Below are 16,772 nucleotides of genomic sequence, written 5' to 3'. Positions count from 1 at the left end.
AATCACCAAAATGTAACCAAGGCTTGGTTACTATGCTAGGATAATCATCAGGATTTATAGACAAAAACAGAGCCTTAGGAGACTGATCCAAATATTTAAGGTGATGCAAATTTCAAAATCAGAAATTGCATTTGCATTGCTTTTGCATTTCTGAAGATAGGTGCAGAGAAATTTGAATAGTAAATAACTGATTCCTCAAACTCACAAGCTGACTGACGGCAATTTGGAAATTAATCATTTAATGGTCCTTACTCCCCAGTTTTGCTTGTGATTCCTTCCTTTAACTGAGGCAAAACAGCAGTGCAACTCTAGAAACTTTATCTCTTTTGTTTGTGTTATTTGTGGGGAGACTCACAACAGAATCAGTAAATTTTCTGCTGTCAAACACTCACACAAACGACATCCTTTAAGATTAAAATACAATGGCTGAAGATTAATATGCAATAAAAAAACATGACAGACAAGTCTTTAATTACATTGTGCATGGGGCTTTAGAGCCTTCTTTATCAGCTCTGATAGTGGGTCTGCCAGAGCTTGGCATCTGCTGTTTTAGAACCAACAAATGACAGTGAACATTAAAGGAAAACAGTTTATTTTATCAAACTAAAGAATCATTTGATTTTACCAGAATAAAGGAAGCATGAAAAGAAGCAGGATCTACAGTCATGTTGACCTCATCCAGAGGCAAACCCAAACTGCTTAATGTTACTAAAATTTCGATGAAATCAAACATCTTAGTGATTTTAGATGCCCATACCACTTGGATAAGCAGGGGGCTTCTGTCAGACCACTGTTCCACGTTCACCCTTTGCTTTTATTGCACACATTTTAATAGCACAAATTCTTACGTGTCTGGGGTGACCAAATGTAGCTGATAAAATAAACTCTGTGTCTGACTTTTAGCCGGGCTAATAGTGGGTGCTGGATCTACTGATTAACAGCAAAAGGTACGTACTTTAAATAATGGACTTTGAGGTGAACCGCGTTTGCACTGCTTGTCACCGTTTTCATTCCCTCTTAATATCTCTTTGAGAAATTAAAAGTGACACAGTACTAAGTAGTGCCCTCTGTCCAACCTTGCTGGGAGGGGATGTTGAGTCTAAAGTACTTACACATGAAATAATTTGGCTCTGCAAAAAATCATTGAGCCAAGTTCCAGCTTTATAACATGATGCTATAACAAAGATATACTTTTTAATCCGCTTTGGTAGGAGCTTGCTAGCAGACAGCCTGGGACAGGTTTGGAGATCTTATAGCAACCTGGAGACCTTATAGCGACCTTCCAGTAGCTGAAGGAGGCTACAAGAAACCAGCAGAGGGACTAATTGCAAGGGCATATAGTGATAGGACGAAGGAGAATGGCTTTAAATTGCAAGTTTAGGTAATGTATTAGGAAGAAATTTTTCATGATGAAGGTGGTGAAGCCCTGGCCCAGGTTTCCCAGGGAAGCTGTGGATGTCCCATCCCTGGAGGGGTTCAAGGCCAGGTTGGATGGGCCTTGGGCAGCCTGAGCCAGTGGGAGGTGTCCCTGCCCATGGCAGGGGGGTTGGAACTGGATGGGCTTTAAGGTCCCTTCCAACTCAAACCATTCTATGATTCTATGATTCTAGGTCCACAGCTAATGTGAATAGATGGAAATGGGTGAAGACCTCAGGGGGACTCAGAGCTCCTGTTGCAGCAAACATTCACACATTTTTCACTTTCCATTCAGAAACACTCTTATTTTGCTATTTCTGAAACATTAGAGTGAGGTCCTTCCCAGTGCAGATAGGGAAAAGGGAAATGAAAGCTTGGAGGCCAGCGGTGGTCCAGAAGGCAGCGCTGGGTAGCGCAGAGGTGTCAGAATGCATTAATCCATGTAGGAGAGGATTCACATAGGAAAATACTTCTGGAAAATCTGTTTTTCTATTAAACCACAATTTTTCCTTCTGCAGGTTGTGGGAGTGTTACATAAATTTCAACGTTAGGCTGAAATTTTGTGCATGGAAGGCTTGCCTTCGGTCATAGAGTAAGAAAGTAATGCAAATAAGTTGCTTCTGCTCTTAACTCAGCCTAAGGAACCGTCTTACTTTTTACAATCAGATTATAGCAGTTCTTCTTTACTGTGTGCTTGTACACACAGGCGTGTTTATTGAATTTGCGCTTCTGCTCACTGATTGCTAGTCCTGCTTTTTAGCAAGGCTGCCAATGGCTGCATTTTCATCCAAAAGTGATTTATTCCTTTTGCAGTTTTTGCCTTTTACTTCTCCTAGTTCTTCAAACATTTTCTCTTGTGAAGAAAGGCAATGTTTTTCCCTCCACGAGGAATTGTATTACTTTCAAACGTATTTTGGTCCTTATCATGAGAAATATGTGGAAAATATTAATCACTTTAAAATGCAACTGCACTTTCATAGAATCATAGAATAGTTTGGGTTGGAAAGGACCTTAAAGATCATCCAGTTCCAACCCCCTGTCATGGGCAGGGACACCTCCCACTGGATCAGGCTTCGTCATCAAGCTACTATCAATGTTCCATCTTCTGCCTATTCTGGATACTCAGGGAATTAAGAGTAAATGAGCAGGCTGTTAAAAGAGAAGGTGTTGCCATCACTGGGGGCTCACTTGAGAAAGATGCATCACAGGGCAGGAGAGTAGGGCCAGGATCCCCCCCAGAAATCACCTTATTCTAATTAACCCCTTTCCAGCTAGGCTTTCTGAGTTTGTTTTTCAGAAGTCTTAGCTGCAACTCAAGATGAATGTAATCCAAATGGCAGTATTCACTACGGCTTGTGAGTCTCCCTGCAATTTCAGGAAGGGGTTTTTTTTTTGTTGGTTACTTCAACGTGAGTAAAATTTGTGGGGCAAGATATTGGTACATCCATTAGGAAATATGGAAAGCACTACAAAGCCCAGACTGATTTTATGCAATGTAAGCATGCATTTCTGTGACTGTTCTCCACGTTTTACTGTCGTACTCCCTCACATAAGTTCGAATTTATTTTCTTCTTATTCCATATGATTAATCTTTTAATAAAAATAGTGATTTTTCTTTTTTTTTGCAAAAATAGTGCATTTTTTTGCACTGTCCAAAATCTTAGCACTGTGAAGCAGATTAATTCCCTTGAGCTCTGTTAGCTGATGCGCAGTCTTGGCTATCATGGTAGGATGCGAGAAGCTCAAGGTCAAACAGTGAGGCAACACTGAAGGAAAAAACACGCTCTGGGCATCCCGATTCCTGTTGCAGCACCTCTCTACAGGTCTGTCATCCAAATGAGTGTGGGCATGGAGGGAAGCCTTAGGAAAGGTGTCAAAACCCAGTGCGCATAGGCAAACGATAGAAAACAGAGGAGAAACGGAGCGTACCGTGTCTTTGAGCCTCTCCTACTGCTCAAAAGCAGACTTATTTATCTCTGCCTCTGCCACTCCTGTTACTTATTTGTCCAACCTGTTCTTAATAAAACGACACCGGCAATTCCCTCCCTTCCTTAGGCAATCGCTTCTGGGAACCGGACTGCGTATCCCGGATGCCGGATTTGCCTTTCATTGCAACAGTTCTGGGGAAACGCCGTTCACATGCTGACTTGTTCTGGCTAATTGTCATAAAACTCCATGAGATTGCACGGATTGCTGCCTTTCGGGGTGTTTGTCTCCGTGGGAAGGGCAGGAGCCATCAGAGGCTGGGACAAGGAGGAATGTTTTGCATTAGCTGGTGGAGGGTGGATGTAGGCTCTGTGTGGGCATCTAGAGGTTTGCAGATGTATGTAAGATCAGCTCTGGCAAGCTGAGCACTTTGGTTAAAGTTATAAGGTGTCTGACCCAGAGAGAGAGCAAAGCTAATGTTGCTCTGGGTATGGACAAGGCAGAAGAGTGGCAGCATAATAGAAGAGCTTCAGAGGAGGGTCCTTTCAAGAGAGAGAGAACCACGCTGGCTTTGGAAGCAGGAGGATGGCAGTATATTAGGAGTGTACAGGGAATAGGAGGAAAAAAAAACGTTGGAAAACACGTACATCTTTAAGATGGTACAATACAAAAGTGGTAGGGGGTTTTGATAAAGCATAAGGGGTGGATTTTCAACCTTGCAGCCCTCATTGCAAGGAATAAAATATTAATAAATCACATTTCTTTCCTTTTTTTTTTTTTTCAATGAGCCTCGGTAGGTGCTTTTTTTATACCGCTCCTTGTCTACCTAGTACTTATTCTGTCTAAATATCAGTACATGAGTTAATATCTATAAATCAAGACCAACATGTATCTCTGAGCACATTAGCCCTTCCTAGTGCCCATATCCATTGTGATGAATATTGTATTTTAATGATTGATTCGCATGCCATATTTTGCCCTTTGCACTGAGAGCGTAGCCAAATGCATCTGAAGAACTCTTATAAGTGGAAGGTAGTGATAAATTGAAATGACTTTATAATCTTTTTTTCCTTTTGCAGATGGACAGAATTTACATGTTAAATTCGAGTAAATTTCAACTCAGCCGCTGGCTCCGTGTCAAAATGCTAAGGAATTGAGGTTCTTAGACACCGTCTTCAAATTCACTGGAAAGGAAGTCATGAAACATTCATGTAAGTAAATTATAGTTCCACACCCTATTAGTCATAGAACTTGAAAGTAATTTGAAATCTTGGGTATACATAAATTATTGAACTATGGGCAAAAATTAAAGAAGATGGGGGACTATTGCTTGCACTTCCATTCCTTGTGTAAATTGCTACTGTGATCCTTCTGTTCAGTAATTTCAGGGCGGTGTTGAAAGCACAGCAGAAACCTGTAGTATTTAAAGGCAGTAGGATCCTTATTACATAGCAAAGCCAGAAGGCAGCAACAGATCAAAGGTGAGAAAAGACTTAAAGGGGATGTGGAGGATTCTAGTTAGACCCACCTGAGTACATGGCTGAGTTTGGTTTTACAGCTTTTCTATGCATTTTCAGCTGGTTGCCCTCCTCCCATTCGGTTGGTGGAGAAAACCGCCGTATTTTGTCAGACAGCCGGGGCAAACTATAAATCAAAGCGTCCTCTGGCATCATCCCTGGCAGTGGATGTGAGCTCTGTCCAAGATCTGTGGGATGAAAGAGGTGAAGTGAAGATAACAAAACATCTCAAACACTTAGAATGGGTTTTGTAAGATGAAAAAGGGTCTAAAATATACTTAATCACCCAGCAAAATTTCCTATAATCCAGGAAAAGAGACTAACAGAATATCCATTAAATGTATTAAAGATCACAGTGAATTTCAAAGATACCTGTAGATTTGATATAATACAGTGATGGACACTACAGGATTGTTATATAGAGCTACAGACTCAGCTTTTATTTTGGAAAAGCTCTCTTGCCATGTCTTTAGGGTTTTTTTTACCTACTCACAACATAGTTTTTATGTGGCTATTTAGCCAAACAACTTTAGAACTCTTTTTCATGTTTTTCTCCCTTTCTTTGATAAAGCTCTGACTAGCATTTTTTTTCTCTAACATCCAAGTCTCACTCTATTTTTTTTAATTCCTCAGTGCCAGTGAATTCACTCATTAGCTTTCCCTGTATCCTACAGATTCCCCTTCTAAAACTGAAATAACTTTAATATGGGCTCTTTTTCTTTATCCTTCTAGTTAATTTAACGTGAAGCAAGACTGTCTTCGGTGGCCAGCACTATTACAACACCCGCATGTTCTGACAAGACCAGATACAAATCCCTTCTTTGTACAGGAATTTGTCTCTCAGTCACAAACTAATGAGGAAATTTCTTGGCTATCAAGCCAACTACCTGATTTTCATCCTAACTGATATCTGGAACTGAAAGCCTTCCTTAAGGATATTGCCTTTTATAGTATTTATTTTCCTGTATTGCTAAGTCTTTTCAAGTAATCTTAAGGATTCTTTTTTCTATACGATCACCAGTACTGAGAGATTACAGCAGTCTGCTCTTTATTTCTCTTTTCTCGTTGGCATAAATGCTTCAATATCAGAGATTAGGTCTTGATTGCTGTTCGATTGTGTTTCAGTTTTCCCTGCAGAATTTATTATTACATTCTACATTGTACTTCCAGTTCCCAGATTTTCTTGCCTGGACTCCTTGAACTTCTTGTACATCAGTTTCTCAGTTGTTTCTCACTGTTATCTGCTGGTCTTCTACATGGAAAGTCACTAACCGTACCTTCTATCTGATGACTTTTACAAGAACCGTTCTTTCACCCAGTTCTGCTTCTGCTATTTTATTACCCATTACTGTGTCCTTATTTTTCTTCTTTCCTTTTTTTTTTTCCCTTCTTTCTGATCAATAACAGGAGTCTCCAAGAGGCTCTACCAATCTTCTCTCTTCAGTTCATAAATTAAAATTCATAGTCACATAAAGACCTCGCACACAGACTTCGATAGAGTTCAAGAGGTGTCCTTTCTCTACAACTGTTTTCTGATGCTTTCAACTGAAAAAAAAAACTTTTCTTCTACCATCAATCCTTGTGCTAGCTTTTAGTATTTATTGTTTTGACATGTCACTTCATTAAAGCGAGACAGGGTACAAATGCCTGTTAGTAAATGAGTTTTCTTACCCTGTCTATACTTGAGATGTGTTGTCTCTGAGAGGTTATGGTCCTTCAGTTAAAAAAAAAGAAATTAAGATGGCAAAATGCAAAGTTGGAAAAGGCGGAAAAGTTGTGTGCTTGTGGTTTATTACAGAGTGAGCTGTAGAAATTAGCTATAAACCCACTTTTGGCATGTACAAGCTGTACTTTCACCATGGCCTACATCATACGAGAAGGGCCAAGTGGGAAGCTCCCTCTGCCGTCATGAAATGAGATACTGGCCGTTGTCTGTGAGTACTCGCATGAACCTCAGTGTGCTATTTGTTAATTGTCAAAGGACACTTGTATGAGAAGTTTCTAATCAGCAGTTTGGAGCCAGGCCATGCGGCTTAGTCTGCCAGGCTAAATCAACAGTTCACGAACAGGTTAGTTTGTGTAAGTTATCTGGCACTTAAAAGTCAGACTGAGAGGAAACAGGAGTCCTTTGTGAATCTCTCCCAAACAAGACAAGAAATTAATTTAATCAGGTAATATAGAAAACAGGGAGCATAATCAGTTCGTTTTTTAAACCAGAGCAATGTTCTTGAACCAACTATGAGAATATGAATCCAGGTACATCTAGTGACAACTTGCCAGCCGGCTTTTGCAAAACCCTTGTGCCTTTAAATAGTTAATTCATTTCCTTAGGTATCAGGGCCCCGGGGGGTGGTAAAACAGCTTGTGAAAAGGTAGCTTGGGCAGTTTGGGTGCTTGCTGCTTCGTGAAGTATTTATAGGATACCTATGGTGACTGCGTATTGCCACGCACAGTGTGGTTGACGTAGGCTGGGACAGGCAATTCCTTCAGCTCTAAGGACAGCTCTAGGACTCCAAGGGAAAAGAGGAAATCCTACTTCTCCTTTTACCTGTGTGAATATTAGGATCATAGAGTGGTTTGGGTTGGAAGGGGCCTTAACGATCATCCGATTCCAACCCCCCCCATCCATCTCTCCTTCCTGCAATTACTATACATTCTTTTCCGATGTGATAAGCAAACAAACATAAAAGCCTCTGAGAAAAAATATCACCTGAAAAAATAAAAAAGGGCCAGAGGTTTTACCTTCCAACTCACCAAGGGCATTGAGCAATACCCAGAAAGGACTCTTCATCTCAGCTTGTACCTCTGCACAAGCCACAGAATAACCAGCATCTGACTTCCTACTCATTTAGGCTATAGCCTCATTTTGCAAACCCAGTAAAGAAGCAGCAATGATGTAAGGAGGTGAATTAATGACTGGAAGCAGGAACAGTTCTGGTTTCTGCCCCCTCCTCCTCTTTTTTTTTTTCCCCCCTCTCAAATTATGAAAACTGACACCAGAATTTTTAATGGAGATGATTTTTAGCTGTGACAGAAAAGGGACGTACCTTGCTGCTTCCCCAAACCTTTTAGAACCTGCAAAGGGGCCTGGGAAATCTGTTTATTTGCATGTGGAGTAGCCAGCCGGTGTGATTTTTCAGTTGTTACTTTATTTAGCACTGCAAAGGAGTTGCCAGTTCTATTTGAGGCTCCATCAAGGCCGTTAATGTTGCCGCTTCGGGTAGGCTGAGTTTATCTCAACAGATAGTCCTCAGAGCATGATTTAATTTAAGTGCTGTTGTTAATGTTTGAGAAGTAAAGTTACATCAACAGCGCCAAGTCCAAATAAGATCCAGATAAGTGAAGCCGTTAAAAACATGGGCTATTACAGCTGGCAAGATTCTGTTTCCTCTTTCAGCGTGTCCTTTATTTAAACACCAGCACCGTTTACTGGAAATAGCACATGGAGATTTTTTCATTATTTACTTATTTTTGCGTTGTTTGTTCCTTGCAATCAGCATTTCACAAGCTGTGAAAATGGTAGCAAAGGTCTATTTCATTTCTTAGTTTCAATTTTCTGACACTGGACACGTCAGCACCTGTGTGCGAAGCACTGATCGTATCCCACAGTGAGGGAAGGGAGCTCCGCACTATCCCAGAGGGCTCTCCAGGCTACCTGCTTTCACATAGGGAATTTGCCACCGCTACACAGGGGCACTGTTGGTGGTTTGAATTAGAGGAAGGCGTTCAAGAGTGACACATGACTCACTGTTGAACCATCACATCATCTGATAATAGTTCTACCTAACCCATATAAATCCTATTTAATATATGCCTATTCAAGTGTATGAAGAAAGATTGGCCCAGTAAAGCTAACATGAACAATAAAAAGAAGGATTATGCAGTCATCAGTGCTATGGGCCATCGCTGTGACATACGCAGTGCCTTGCTTGGTGCTGTGAGTGCACTCTTATTCCAGCCACGATGCCCCAGGAAACTTTCCTAAGTTTGTTCTGCAAACCCTCACTGTGTGTTCTTGGCGGCATCTTGCTTTTACTATTGTTAGACATCACCTCACACAAAGTGCCCAGGGATACAATGGAGCATTAGTCACCACCAGAAGACAAGTATGAAATACCACACATTAAATAATGGTGAACTAGTACCCAGAGTCCCACAGGAGAGGGAAGTGTTCCCCTGTCCCTCTGGTGCAGGCACAACAGTGCCACCTTCTCCTGATCTTCTCCTTCCATGAAGCTCCACAAGAGTCAGCCAATACCTTATTCTCTGGGAACAAAAAAGTTCTTTCAGCCCCTTGAAGGAAAGCTGAAGGTTGCTGATGAAGGAATATCCAACTCAGTCAGCAACCGATCATTTTAAAGCAGCCCTTTCTACCTTAGAGCTTAATTTAAAATAAAAAGCATCTTATATACTGTAAGAAAGCTTGGCCCGTTAGTCCTCAAAGGTTACAAATGATCAGAGAGAAGAGGAGGCTCCTGTTGTGTTGTGGCTACCGTCAAAAACTCACGTACACATTAACAAGATCAAGAATCTGTGCAGCCTGGAAAGAGCGGGTAAACACCAAACCCTGTGGACCTACAAGATGCACAGGCTTCCAGGACATACCGCTTTCCTCAAGAGACACAAGCAGACAGTCAGGATTGGTTTCTCTCCTTACAGTTTGTTTATTCCAGGTGCCTGTGCTCTGATGGTTCATGCTTTACAAGGCTGCCCTGCCTGTTCCTTGTCGTGCAGCCGTGCTGATCGAAATACAAGGGTGTCGTGCAGCTGTGCTGATTGAAATACAAGAGAGCACAGCACACAGGAAGAGGGAGGCTGCAAAAAAATTTGGTTTTGCACTAGACAAATACAGAGCAAGCTGACAGCAAGGGCCAAGGCACCTGTAAGGTGGGGGCTGCAAGCTCTGCTCTCTGTTAACCATCAGACCTGTTCTGAGCCAGCAATGTCTCCCTAACTAGCTAAACTGGGCTTTTAGGATGCATTAATAGAACATGATAAAACACCTTTGAGCCCATGTGGAAAGTCCTGAGCCATCCAGGACCACTGCCTATGGGGTAGTGGTACCATAAGTGATTAGGTATCTGGATCAATGTTTCTCCGTGGGTACCTTCACCCTTTGGGAATCTAGACTGCAAAAACTGAGGATTGGTGTGATCCAAGATAAGGTCAAAATGATACCTGTTAGCTTGACTCAGAAATGCACCAGGACTAGATTTTATTTAATAGCCTCCTAATAATAAAAAAGATTGTGTGTGCATCTACCAAAACCTGAGACAGTGCTACAGACTGTACTGAACACAGGCACAATTACCATTAGCCTCAGAAGAACAATTATGAGCAGGTCAGGTCAACTGAAATAAAAACCCTGATTCTGAAATGGGATTAAGCATTGAGGACATCACCAGTGGTGCCTTAACTTTCAATCAAGCCAGACTGATAGTATGGAAGAAAAAAGTCCTGAAGAGCTGAAATGGCAATGACAGAGCCTGGTGACACTGGAGAGCTGCTTCTTCATTTGTCCAGACCCATCAGCACCTGAGGAGCAGTGGTTTGGCTAAGACACCTTGGAATATGTTAAAGTAGTTTTGCCTCTGTGTAAATTGTTTAAGTTTTATTTTAACTGTCTTTCCAAACCCATTTTCCTAAACCCTTGACTCAAAACTTTGTAATAAATAGGAAAGACAAATGTAGCGGAGTTTACTGGACGTTACTGGTGGGTTGATCCTGCTCAGCCGTGTGGAGCAAATGTCACTTCTACAAAGTGAAGAAGCTGACATGAAACAGGGTGTGCAGGGGGATACTTGTACCTTTCCGCCTGTCCTGCTGAGCGGCTCCGCCAAACAGCCAGTGATGGCAGCCAGGACAGCTGGATAAGGCACAGACGAAACCCAGGCTGCATTCCTGTGTCCTGCAATGTTTACAAATGTTTCCTGAAACAACAAAGGAAAAACTAATTGGGGTTTGTTAACCTCAAGGAGGCAACACAGACACTGTTCTGTCCACACAAACCAGGTGAAGATGCAAAATCAGAAGAGCAACGAAGCTGGTGAAGGGGCTGGAGAACAAGTCTTACGACGAGTGTCTGAGAGAGCTGGGGTTGTTTAGCCTGGAGAAGAGGAGGCTGAGGGGAGACCTTATTGCTCTCTACAGCTACCTGAAAGGAGGTTGTGGAGAGGAGGGAGCTGGGCTCTTCTCCCAAGTGACAGGGGACAGGACAAGGGGGAATGGCCTCGAGCTGCAACAGGGGAGGTTCAGGCTGGACATCAGAAACAAATTTTTCACGGAAAGGGTCATTGAGCACTGGCAGAGGCTGCCCAGGGAGGGGGTGGAGTCACCTTCCCTGGAGGTGTTTAAGGGACGGGTGGACGAGGTGCTGAGGAACGTGGTTTAGGGAGTGTTAGGAATGGTTGGACTCGATGACCCAGTGGGTCCCTTCCAACCTAGTCATTCTATGATTCTATGATTCCATGATTCTATGATTCTATGATCTAGTGGGAGGTGTCCCTGCCCGTGGCAGTCGGGGTTGGAGCTGGATGATCTTTAAGGTCTCTTCCAACCCAAACCGTTCTATGACTCTATGATTCTATGCATGGTGCTAAGGAGGGCTGAGCAACTCTGTACCTTCTGTATGGAAAACGTGTCTTCAGCTGAGGGTCAAACCAGAGCAGGTAGTGAGGAATACTCTTCCCTTTATGAAACAAATGTGGTTTTGGAGGGGAAGTGTAGGAATGCATCTCAATCCATGATATTACTTAAACTGCATTAAGAATGATCAAAGTCCAGAATTTACATTTCATCTCTTGATTCCCACGTCCTGTTGCTTCTGCATAAAAAATTACGAACTTGCTTTCTTAAGGGGAGGAGGTCATGAAAAATTCAGAGGGCTCACAAGCCTGTGGTAAGGCAGAGTTGATAAACTGGCTGCTAATGAACTGCCAGCTCCAAGAGAAGGGAGTGAATGTTCATGCTGCAGTCAGTAACTGCAGTGAGCCTTGCTCCGTGGTGTTATAGCCACCTCACATGGTAAGGGGATGGCAGACAGCTCAAAAATATTAGGCTTCAAAATGGCTGTGGTTCTGATTTTCCCTAAAAATGTGCAAGTCACAGCTACAATTAGAATTTTTTTTAGCTTGCAAGGGCAGGAGTCACACTGTTTCTCTACTGCACAGCAAGTAAAAGGGACCTTAGCCTACAACACCTCGCCATTACTTTTACTACAACTTGAATCCAGTGAAACTGGTGGCAGTTTTCTGTAGTAAAATGGCCAGAACTCATAATCAGGCTAAACACTCTGAAAAAAACAGTGACAAGCTCCTGATATGACAAGTAATCCTGTTTACATTTCACTGTTTACTTTATAAGCAGGGAAAGCTTTGCTCTTACCATATTTTTCCCTACAGTTTTAACAGCAAAATGAATGCGTGGCACTTTGTCAATGTGACAGCTGAGTTCAGTTTCGTTGCTCTTTAACATTTTCTCTGCTTAAGGAAAATCAAGGAATGCAATAATTACTTAGTAGGGATTTGCTTTTGATACTACATATGCAAATGCACAGGGTGACAGCTGAGCCTCACTGACGTCGGTGCCTGCTTTCAATGCTTCGCAGAACCGTCTTGTAGACATTCGTGGGATCCGAGTCACCTCCTCTGTCTCCTCACAGTCCTACAGAAACTATTGTATGTTGAGGCAATGAGGGAGGTAGAGGAACCCTTTGGTTTAAGATGCTCTCCGCAGCGTTACAACCTTCATGAAAGTTCAGTCTGACTTAGAAGATGTATAAGATATTTGGAGACCTTTTCTATTTCTGTTTCCTACTTATATAAAATAAATAAAAGACAGACAAGAAAGCTTCCTGATAGGGCAGTCTAGTTCTGAAGAGCAATTTAGGGCCAATTCCTGCTAAGAATTCAAGCGTGGGCTACTTTTCTGTTTCAAATAGTTTTGCTTAGGTTAATAGCCACTGTTCCTCAGTTTATAAATTATTCATGGACACAAGTCTCCGCAAGACTTGAGCCTGCAGGTTACAAACTCGTATTAAACACTGAGTACCTTAAAAACATATCGGTAAAGAAGTACAGAGCCATTTTTAATTGGTACTAAAAAGAATAGCAATAACAATGGTTAATTATTGTGAATAAAGATGGTTAAACAAACCCCATCTACATAAGGAGAATGTAGGAAATATCTTCAATACATCTTCAACGTGCTGTACTGCATATTATGTTTTCATTTTATGCAGGAACATTTTAAGAAGCGTATGGCCACATTCATCCAAAAGAAAATACACACACATTAAGCAGTACACGTCAGGCAGAGTTTTTGGCAGAAGAATGATGACTCCAATTTAAAATCTTGTTTATTTTGGTTTTATACCCATCAGTGTGTTCTCAACCCTTCTGAGCAGGGTGAGAAACAGCTCGGGGGTATTTGTTTGTTCTGGTGATGGTTTTTACAGTAGTGGCAGTTTCTGGTGATTCTCGCCACCTCAGTGCCTAATGGTGAGTAGCGTCAGCCTCAAAGACCCTGTTCCCTTCTCCAGGCAACCAATGTCTGTTGGCATTGTTCAGGATACTCTATGACCTGGCAAAACATCTTCAACATTCATGAGGAGTTTCCTCTACAAACAGGATCTCAGGAGGCTCTGTCTGTGTTTGATCCGAAGTTCCCATTCAACCTACAAAAGCAGTTGGCAAGACTTGATGGCTTCAGCCATTCCTGTAGCAGCAGGTCCAAAATTGCTCCCCTCCACTTGTAGGGTTTTCCCACTCAGTCTTCCTTCTGCTGAATGCAGTAGGGATCGGGGAAGCACGCATTAAGCTGGAGAGCACATCACAGACTCAGAAGTCAGTCAAGGAAGGGTGAAAAAATGATGGCAGCATGAATAAGAGTGAGGACGGTACATGTCAGGGACGAGGAAGAACTAGAGGCAGCAGTGGAGTGGGAAAATAAGTTCCCAGCACTTGGGAGAGGGTTGGGGGCTCCGGCTGTCTGCACATGGACTTCTTGGAAGGAGGCTGAAATGGCATCTCGTCCATACTGATGCTAAAACTTCATCAAGAGCTACAGGTTTCAATCACGAATTGGTACGGTCATGCATTGAGTAATTTTTCTTCCACGTTAGCACTCATTTGTTGGGTTTGTTTTAAATAATGGACACGTGGGAGACTAATCACACATGAAACCTCTCCAAGAAAAGCGGAATATATATATTCTTTTTTATCTATATCCCATATCTGTTATACACAGTGTGCCAAAAAGAAAATCTCAATGCAGAGTAACAGGATGTGGTTTTGGGGATTGGAACAAATAGGAGAGGTCAGTTGCACTCAGCAGTGACAGGCTGCAACAGATATAATCCAGTCCTTTACACTCAAGAGTTCATGCTCTTGAAAAGCAGCCACACTCAGAAAAGTACTGTGAAATTTAAAAAAAAATAACAAAAAAATCACTCAGCCCAAAGATAGGTTGTTCCTGTTGGTCTACTGTACTTGTGGGAATGGATGCATACCCAAATGGGATTGCACGTATAAATGAAACTCTGGGGGTGAGAAGCCTGTGATGTGCTGAAGGAAAAAGCAAGCTGGAAATTGTTCCTCTGAACTGTGAGGCAGCAACAAGGTACAGGCACGTGTCCAAGGACACAGGATAAGGAGACAATTTGCAGCATAGGAGGACAGGCTGAGAGAGTTGGAGTTGTTCAGCCTGGAAAAGAGAAGGCTCCCAGAGGACCTTATAGTGACCTTCCAGTACCTGAAGGGGCGGCAAGAAAGCTGGGGAGGGACCTTTTTCCAAAGACATGGAATGATAGGTTAAGGGTCCATATTTTCTACTGAAAGCATTAGTTTTATCCCTTGTATCTGTCCTCTTTGTCTCAATAAACCCGGTAGCTATCTCCCATTCTATGCCTCTTATGCCACAAGTTGAAATGTCTCCAGTCAGCTGGTGCTATTTGAGTTGTTCACCTGGTGATGTCGAAAAGCTCCCTCTGCCCCTGTGACCTGCTCTATTAAATAGTTTTCCCTGGACAGTAAGGACAGGCTCTAATGACATTTAGATATTTTCTGCGGTGAGTAACAGACAAGACATAGACGTATTTGATGAATTATCAGGAAGAGTAGGACCTTTTCTCCTGCACATATGAGGGAACTGTGTGTGCTGGATCTCATTAGCAACATCAAGTAACGAATTGAGCTGTCCTACCTGTTTACCATCAAGTTTAAAAGGTCAGACTGGGGATGATGTCTGCGAAGGGGTTCAGCGCACTGAGGAGATTGTCACCGAATTGTAAGCATTGTTTTCCAGTATCCATTGTTTAATGTGCAGAGCAAGTATCGGTGTATTCTTCATCTTTCCTTGTTGCTTTGCTGACCCTTCTCTTCCTCCCTCTGCAGGTTGCCCAAGCACACGGGGAGGATGGAGCGTGTGAGCGCACGGGTCATTGGGGGTCATTGGGATGCTTTTGGGAGACTCGGCTCCTTCACAGGTATTTTTCTGATCTCAGGTAAACCACAAAGCCTCCTTCCTCCAACTCTTCCCCACTTAAATAGTAGCATATGTCAGCCTGTCAGGTCACAACAGTACATCAAGATCCCCCAACTGCCTTCTGAGATGTAGTCAGCTTCACAAACATCCCAGGTGTATTTTTTGTGTATGTGAATGTCCTTTCTTGAGCCACCCCCTCAGTTCACATAGAGGTCAAAATCTCCTGCAGTAACTACGTTATTAGAGGGAATATCTTTCTTTTTTTTTTTTTTTTCCTGCAGTGTGCAAACTGCATGCGGTGTTGTGACTGTAAATGGCTTAGCCCGGGCAGTGAGAGCCAGGAAAACACAACAGCAGGGGCTTTAGGTAATATTAGTCATTTGAGGACCGCATAGCAAGCCGGCATAGCCAGCCTAGCCCCCTCGTCGCTGTTGTATACCCACACGAAGCAGAGGAAGGCTAACTCAGAGCCGTATGTGCTTATTGCTGCCACTCAAATATAGACAAAAGCATAACATGCCCGTGTACTTCCCCACACAGCTGGCTCGGAGCTAACTTGTGTCATTATGTGGATCTTGAATTATGTTATCCATCTTTCTCTTTCCTTTATGAAAACAGATATTTTCTCTCAAATGCAATTTGAAGATGTATTTTCTTTTTCTTCTTGTCTCCTGCAGGATCTTTGTGTTGATGGGTCTGTTGCTACAGTGCCATTCAAAGTTGTGCAAGAGCTTTGCAAACATGCAAGAAGATGAGTCTCTGCTTGAATGAGATTGTAATCTTTGAAGGCAACAGCAAACGCTGAGCATGTGCCTAACTCCTGAAAGCAGGTCTGAGAACATCGGTCAAAAAATTGGCATTGTCATTAGGAGATAAGTGTTAAAATTCCAAACATTTTAAAACTAATTATGCTGTCTGATTTCTCTTAACTTGTCATTAATTGTGGTTATTATTCTTTGTGCTTTCTGGTGGAGATGTCACAGTGTTTCTTGATGTCTTTTCCATTGATTTATCAGAGACCGAGATTTTAGCTTGTGAACGTTTTAGTAGGTATTTTGGTAACAGCATGTCAAAATATTGGGTAATAAACAATTAAGCAGCTCAACTTTTTCACAAAAGAAGAAAAATCTCATTACTGTGTTGCAAAGAGTTTTGTTTGATGTAAAAGTCATTCTTGCCAAAATAATTAATTGAGAAGAAGCCAGCTGGCTTTTGCAACTCATTCATCTCAGAGAGAAGGTGCTTTTCAACCTGTGCTATGCAGAACCTCACCCCAGGTTTGAGGGATGGTTTCCATGCCATGAATGGATTGCTCCAGGCAGCTGCTTGAACATGGCTCGGTGTCAGCGAGACAGGTCCACCCCAACCCAAGGCAGAGAGGTCTTTCCTACTCTGTTCAAATCCTGACTCTTTTTCTCCGATTCGTAGTCT

At 42.3% G+C, this 16,772-nt stretch overlaps 1 long non-coding RNA gene across 1 annotated transcript; it reads left to right on the top strand.

Moving 5' to 3' along the window:
- Positions 1-4,425: 4,425 nt before the first annotated feature.
- LOC128851884 (uncharacterized) lies at positions 4,426-16,403 on the top strand. Its single transcript, XR_008449416.1, has 3 exons — positions 4,426-4,553; positions 15,251-15,342; positions 16,019-16,403. It is a non-coding gene; the product is annotated as an uncharacterized LOC128851884 (long non-coding RNA).
- Positions 16,404-16,772: the final 369 nt, after the last annotated feature.

The sequence above is a fragment of the Cuculus canorus genome, chromosome 3 (assembly GCF_017976375.1).
Source record: "Cuculus canorus isolate bCucCan1 chromosome 3, bCucCan1.pri, whole genome shotgun sequence".
Lineage (NCBI taxonomy): Eukaryota > Metazoa > Chordata > Aves > Cuculiformes > Cuculidae > Cuculus > Cuculus canorus.
This window is presented reverse-complemented; position numbering and strand designations above follow the sequence as displayed.